The 7,598-nt window shown below is 42.2% G+C and overlaps 1 protein-coding gene across 9 annotated transcripts in view; it reads left to right on the top strand.

Moving 5' to 3' along the window:
• Positions 1-7,088: 7,088 nt before the first annotated feature.
• Positions 7,089-7,598, top strand: part of NCOA6 (nuclear receptor coactivator 6) — an 88,186-nt gene continuing 87,676 nt past the window's right edge. For 8 of the 9 annotated variants that reach the window (XM_036009739.1, XM_036009738.1, XM_036009743.1 and 5 more), the window contains exon 1: positions 7,089-7,204. The gene's annotated coding sequence lies outside the window, so the exon portion shown is untranslated. The remainder of the gene's footprint in view (positions 7,205-7,598) is intronic. The other variant, XM_028523916.2, reaches the window with a different exon arrangement.

Below are 7,598 nucleotides of genomic sequence, written 5' to 3'. Positions count from 1 at the left end.
GCTATAATAATTTTTTAAAATCACTTTTAAGAAAGTATTGGCAAGGGTATGGAGAACTTGGAACCCTCATACATTGCTAGGGGGAATGTAAAATGGTGCAGCCACTGTGGAAAACAGTTTGGCATTTCTTTGATAAGATAAACATAGAATCACCATAGGACCCAGCAATCCCATTTCCAGATACATACCCCAAACAATTGAAAACAGGTGTTCAAACAAGAACTGTACATGAATAGTAGGACTATTCACAAAAGCCAAAAGGTGCAAACAACACAAATGTTTATCAGTGGATGAATGGGATAAACAAAATGTGGTATATTCATATAATGAATATTATTCAGCCATAAAAACAAATGAAATTTTGACACGTTACAACATGGATGAACACTAAATGAAAGCATACTAAATGAAAGAAGCCAGATATATTTATATGGAATATCCAGAATAGGCAAATCTATAATGACAGAAAGTAAATTAGTAGTTGCTTAGGAATAGGAAAGTGGGGGGAGGGAAATTGGAAGGAGGGCAACATGTAAGGGGCACAGGGTTTCTTTCTGAGGTGATGAAAATGTTCTAAAAAATTGACTGGTGATGGTTGCACCTACCGTGACCATACTAAAAAACATTGAATTGTATACTTTAAATAAGTGAATTGTATGGTATGTGAATTATAACTCTATAAAGCTGTGTTTTTCTTAAAAAAAAAAAAGACATAGCATTTGGCAATATCAGCTACAGCAGAACACATGCAAACTCTATGACCCAGCAATCTTAGTCTTAGGTATGTATTCAGCAGAAAATTGTACACATTCATTAAAGACATGTACAAGAATATTCACAGTAGTACTATTAAAAATAGACCTAGAGTGGAAATTGTAATGCTCATTATCAGTAGAATGGATAAATTATGATATATTCAAAAAATGAAATGATATGAAGCAATGAAAAGGAACAAACCACAACTATTTGTGACAATATAAATGAATTACAAAAGCATAAAATTGAGCAAAAGAAGCCAGATTCAAGATTCTATTTATATAAAGTATAATACCTGGCAAGCCTAATCTGTGGAGTTAGAGGTCAGCATACTGGTTTACCCTCAGGGGCATGAGTAGGTAAATAACTAGAAAGGGGGTATGAGGTGCTTTTGTGGGTTGGTAATGTCCTATTTTTTTATTTGGGAGTTGTTGTTTAGATTCACTTTGTGAAAATTCATTGGGCTTTATGCACTTATGATTTGTGAATTTTTATGTTATATTCTAATAAAAAGGTTTTAAAATTTCAGAATGTTTTTGAAAACAGGCTTTTAAATGTTAAGAATGTATATCTCATGGGGGGTTTTTTGTTTGTTTTTTGGTCACTTCTCAATACTCTTTAATTTTTTTTCAGTTGTGTTAATATCACTCTATTTCTGTTTTTCAATTTCTTCCCTAAAAGCAAACCATTGCTGCCCATAAATAAAGCTTTCTTCAAAGTAGAAGTGACCCTTCTTCTATTTCTTATTGTAGTAATTTTCAACCTTTTTCATCTCATGGCACACAAACTAATTACTAAAATTCTGCAGCACACCAAAAAATATATATATATTGCCAATCTGACAAGAAAAAATAGGTATAATTTTGATTCATTTACAGTGGACAGCTACTGTTGTATGGGCTATTGTCATTTTTTAAATATACTTCCTTTGAGGGAGTATTTTAAAGAAAAATTTCTATGTTTTTAGAGAAAGGGGAAGAGAGGGAGAAAGAAAGGGAGAGAAACATCAACGTGTGAGTTACATCAATCAGTTGCCTCTCACGTGCCCCCAACTAGGGCCTTGGCCCAAAACCCAGGCACATGCCCTGACTGGGAATTGAACTGGTAACCCTTCAGTTCACAAGCCAGCGCTCAATCCACTGAGACATACCAGCCAGGGCTGTTGTCATTTTTTAAATCTGACAATCTAAGGGAAAAGAGGTCAGTGCCTCTGACTAAATAGTCAGGTATTGCATGTTTTAAAAATTCTTGTGGAACACCAGTTGCAAATCACTGTCCTATTGTCTTAAAATTGTTGAGCTGATTTTCTCCCATCCAAATACTAACCAGGCCCGACCATGCTTAGTTTCTGAGATCAGATTAGATTGGGTGCATTCAGGGTGGTACAACTGTAGACTGATTTTCTAATAAAAAGACACTTTACTGCCAACTACTGGTAAATTGTCACAACAAATATATAAATTATAATGTCTATGGCACCCATTTAGATATGATGTCCTCCTGCAAAACAGCTTGTCCAACTGAACGTGATAACCTGTCATTTGGCATTGTTGTGATGAAACCCACAGAAAATAGAATGTTGATGCTCTGTAGATGGTTTTGTTCTTTTTTTTCTCATACTTGATGTTCTTCTTAAAGACATGGTTTAAGTATTTACCATCAATCTTATCACTGCAAAGTTTAAGCCCACCTGCACAAACATATAAAAGCAGAAGGTCAATACATGTTAACCAAATTGTTCACATCAAAGAACAATTGATTAGCTTTTTCTTTACCCAAATCTGTATCCAGTACAATCCTAGATGTCTTAAACACTTCTTTTCTTTTCTTTTTTTAAGATTTTATTTATTTATTTTTAGAGAGGGAAGGGAGGGAGATAGAGAGAATGAGAGAAACATCAATGTGCGGTTGCTGGGGGTCATGGCCTGCAACCCAGGCATGTACCCTGACTGGGAATTGAACCTGAGACACTTTGGTTCGCAGCCCGCACTCAATCCACTGAGCTACACCAGCCAGGGCTTTAAACACTTCTTTTCTTGCTCACAACATCCTGTGAAGCAACCTGATAACCTCTTTCAGGGCCTCTTAATGTGCTGCTTATTGAGGCTTCCTAAGTGCTAGGCATTCTGCTAAACATTATAAGTACTAATTCACTTAATCCTCTACTAATTCATTTAATCCTCTAATCCTCATCTGTAAGGTGCCCTTACTATCTCCACTTTACAGATGAGGCAACTGAAGCACAAAAAAGTTGTTATGTTACAAGTGACAATATTACAAAAATATACATTCTTTGGGGAATTTGCAGTCTATCATGGACACAAAACAAAATAAAAAACATGTAAGGATTAAAAACAAACAAAATAAAAGAGTATGAGTCCCTGCTCATACTTAAGTTCAAATACTTTGAACTCTGTCAGACAAGCTTTTATATCTGTTTGATCCCAGTTTTCTCATCAGTCTAACAAGGTTAGATTTGCCCAAGGTCATATAACTGATACATGGCAGAGCTAGAATACAAACTTGGGTATTTTGGCTCCAGAGCCCAACCTTGTTAATTACTCTGCTAACCATGGGGCCAGTCCCTGGCCTCTTTCTGTTCCTTTGCTGCCTTCCTGTGGGCAACAAATATTTATGTTGCCTATACTCCTGCTATTTTCACCTATTGGATATGTAGGTACCCAAGTGGGCCCCTGTCTCGTAGCTCCCTGCATCCTTCCTAATCCCAGAAAAACCTATGACCTTCAGCATAAGGACATGGAAAACAGGTTAAAAAAAAAAAGGATAGTGGCTCAGGTTCTGATTTATATATGAGGTCTGTCTGGAAAAAGTCTAGCCATCATTAATATAACGAGAATGGTTTGTGCAACATCGCCGTAGCCTGGCAGCCAAGGAGAACGGGCTGGAACATATATATGTGAACAACGACGACTTCACTGTACTTGTCAGTGGGAGTGGTAGATGCTGTTGAGTGAGCATGTGTACTGTGTGGCTGTGGCATTCAAAATAACTGAGCAAGTAGAGCAAGGCCTGCATCTAATTTTGTGTCGAGCTTGAACATTCCTCCATGGAAACTACTTGGATGATACAGAAGGCCACAGCTATGGGCAACTGGTGATTGGCGGCTTCATCACGACAACATGCCCACTCACCCATCAAGTCTCATGCAGTTTTTTGGCAAAACATCAAATCACCCAGGTGACTTAGCCCTCCTACAGCCCAAATTTTGGCGCCCTGAGACTTCTGCTTTTTCCCAATACTAAACTACCTTTGAAAGGAAAGAGATTTCAGACCCTCAATGTGATTCAGGAAAATACAACGGGGCAACTGATGGCGATTGGGAGAACTGTGTGAGGTCTCAAAGTGCCTACTTTGAAGGGGACTGAGGTATCATTATCTTATGTACAGTGTTTCTTGTTATCTTCTTCAATAAATGCCTCTATTTTTCATATTACATGGCTGGATACCTTCTGGACTGAATTTTTTCATCTTCCCCAAGAAACTCTGTACCTATTAAATAGTAACTCTATTCCCTCCTCCCTCCAACCTTTGGTAGTCACTATTCTACTTTCTGTCTTATGAATTTGACTACTCTAGGAAACTTACATCAGAGGAATCATATAATATTTGCCCTTTTGTGGCTTAATGCCTTCAAGATTTATCCATGTTGTAGCATGTGCCAAAATTTCCTTCCTTGGTAAGGCTGAATAATATTCCATTGTATGTAAATAGCTCATTTTGCTATAGGTTGCTTCTAACTTTTGGCTACAGTGAATAATGCTGCTATGAACAGGGATGTACAAATATCGATTCAAGTCCCTGCTTCTACTTTTTGGGGGTACATATCCAGAAATGGAATTGCTGGATCAATCAGATGGTTATTCTATGATTAACTTTGTGTGAAACCGTCAAACTTTCTTTCCACAGCTGCTGCACCATTTACAGTCCCATCAGCAATGTGAAAGTGTTCTGATTTCTCCATAGCCTCACCAACACCTGTAATTTTTTTTTGTTTTCTGTTTCTTTAGTAATAGCCACCCCAATGGGTGTGAAGTGGTCTCATTGTGGGTTTGATTTTCATTGTCCTAATAACTAGTGCCATTGAATATCTTTTCATGAGCTTACTGGTCTTCTGTATGTCTTCTTTGAAGAAATGTGTATTCAAGACCTTTGCCCATTTTTAGATTAGATTTTTGCTGCTTAGAACCTTTCAGAGCTTTCTTACCTCTAGAAATTTTTGTAAGACTTAGAGGTATATGTAGTATATGTATATCATTTCAGCTTCTGGGCTGACTTCTGGCAGGACCTTGTCTCTGCCAGGATGAAATAACCAGAGTTTCTCATTTAGTTTTTCATGTTAATTAATTAATCAAGTAAATCATTAATTGTACCATTATCCAAAAAGTCAGTCTTTAGGTATGGTTGATTTCCAGGCTAACACAAAAGAGTATATGCTTATATGATTATATGAAGTTCAATAATTGTCTAAATTGGTCTGTGGTGCTAGAAGTCAAAATAGTGGTTACCTCTGGGGGAGCAAGTATTGACTGGGAGGGACAATATGGCAGGGGAACAAAGGAAATTTTTTGGGTTTATCTGTAACTTGGTCTGGATGGTGGTAACATAGGAACATAGGTAAAAATTTATTAGGCATACACTTAAGATGTTTGCATTTTGCTCTATGTAAATTACACCTCACTTTTTAAAAGTTAAAAGAAAACGCTTAAAATTTTTTTCCAGGCTCTTCTTGTAAATCCTTTTGGTATTAGCTTCACAGGCTCAAAGGTCTAAGGTGTCCCCTTCTGGTTCTCTCTATTTTTCTCTGCCCTCAAGCCCAGCACCTAGCTCAATGCCCAGGATTCATACACATAGCACATATTAACTGAGCACCTCCTCTTGTGCAGGCACTGTGCTGTGTGCTGAGACCAGTAGTAAACAAAATGGATAATCTCCCCCCTTATGGAGCCCACAATCTAGTAGTAAAGATGGGGAATAAATAACCTAGCACATCCTACTGAGAACAAGTAAAAGAACCTGTCTGGGGAGTGGTCAGAGAAGGTACCCTTGGGGTAGCAATGTTGGAGCTGGGATCTGAGGGTAAAGAGTTATTTAAAGGGGGGAGGAGGAAGGAAGAGTATTTTAGGCGGGAGGGATCAGCATGTGTTAAGGGTCCTGAAAAGGGGAGAAGTACAATATGTGAAGGAGGTCACTGTAGTTGCAGTCCAGAGAGAGGCGAAGAGGGCCCTGAGATATGTCTGGAGTTGTGGAAAGAGTAGCAGTAAGACATCTATTTGGCCTTTATCTTAAGAGCGATGTGGAACCATCAAATAGTTTTAAATAGGTAAGGGGCATAATCCGATTTCTGACTTAGAAACATTACTCGCACAGCAGGGTAGAGAATAGATTGGAGAGGTACCAGAGAGGATGTGAAATGGCCCTGGACAGTTTGGGCACCAGTCCTAGCGTACAGAGTGTGTTAAATAAATAACTGTGGAATGAAAGAAGTCCTGACTCCTTTTCTTAGATGAAAGCAGTATGCCTGAGATTCGCAATAACTTTACAATCCACCTGCTCATCTTCTGTCTTCTGTGATGCTTTTGTGGTAACAGACTCTTAAACTGAATTTAACAGATGATGAAGCTGAGGTTCAGAGGCAAAGAAAAACACAAAGCTATCAAGGGTGAAAGCCAGATCTGAATCCAGGTCTGTAGTCAGACATCAAATCCAGTGCTGAGGAGGCCCCCTTGCATTTGAGGAGAGGGGAAGGCACCTGCTGAGCTCTCTGGAGTAATGGTGATGGGAAAATGTAGAGAGACTTATAGGCAAATGATAATAAAGGCTAAAGGTTGTATTTATCACCATTAAAGTTATTACACAGTATGTGTCAGATGCTGTACCAAGTGTTTTTCATGCCGTCGCTCATTTTCTTTTTGCAAGCACTATTATCCCCATAGTTCAGATGGGTAAACTGAGGCGTGAAGAACTGAGTTGCCCAAGAACACTCAGTCAGAAGCCTCCCACAGGGCTGTGCAGTGACTCTGAGCTGGGGACAGGAGCCATTGACATATTTCAGCGCCAGGAGACAGACGGATCCACTGGGTCGCAGTACCAAGCTCTACACCCAAGTGAGCGGGTGCGCGCTCCGCCTCGCGCACTTTGAGACGTTTGGTCACGTGACCAGACCCCACCCACCCTGGTCTGCTCCGCCCCTCCCGCACTCCCTCCCTCTCTCCCTCCCTCCCCCTCCCTCCCCGGCCCGGTCCGGCCCATCCCCCTCCCCGCCCGCTCCCTGAGGCCCTGCCGGGTCGGGCTGCTGGCAGCCGGGCGCCGACGGCCGGACAGACGGGTGCACGCGAGAACGGACGCACGAACTCACGGAGGGCCGCGGGCACGCACGGCCCGGGCCGGTGCTCCGAGGCCCGCCCGGGAGGGCTGGGGCCGCGCTCAGGTGAGGTGACGGCGACGCGAGCCCGTAAGGGGTGGGCCCGCCGGCCGCCCGCGGTCCCGGCCCGGCTGGCTCGGCTGGAAGGAGGCACTGCCCGGGCCCGGCGCGGAAAAATGGCGCCGGCCGACCGTAGAGCACGGCCCCTGTACGGGCCCAGCCCGGAGCCGCCCCGCCCGCCTGCCCGCCGTGCTCGTGTCCCCGTCGCCATGTTGGGGAGCGGACCCCGGGCCTGCGGGCGGGGGCGCTGGAGGGAGCTAGGGCTCGGCCGGGTTTGGAGAGGGTGCCGGACGCGCGGTCAGGCGCTGAGGAGAGTGCAGGGCGGGCCGGGGTCTGCACCGGGTGGCACTTCAGGCCGGAGGAACTGGCGGAGCTGGACGTGAGGTCGTGGCCAGGTCGC

This window comes from Phyllostomus discolor, chromosome 9, assembly GCF_004126475.2.
Source record: "Phyllostomus discolor isolate MPI-MPIP mPhyDis1 chromosome 9, mPhyDis1.pri.v3, whole genome shotgun sequence".
In the NCBI taxonomy this organism is placed as follows: Eukaryota; Metazoa; Chordata; class Mammalia; order Chiroptera; family Phyllostomidae; genus Phyllostomus; species Phyllostomus discolor.
This window is presented reverse-complemented; position numbering and strand designations above follow the sequence as displayed.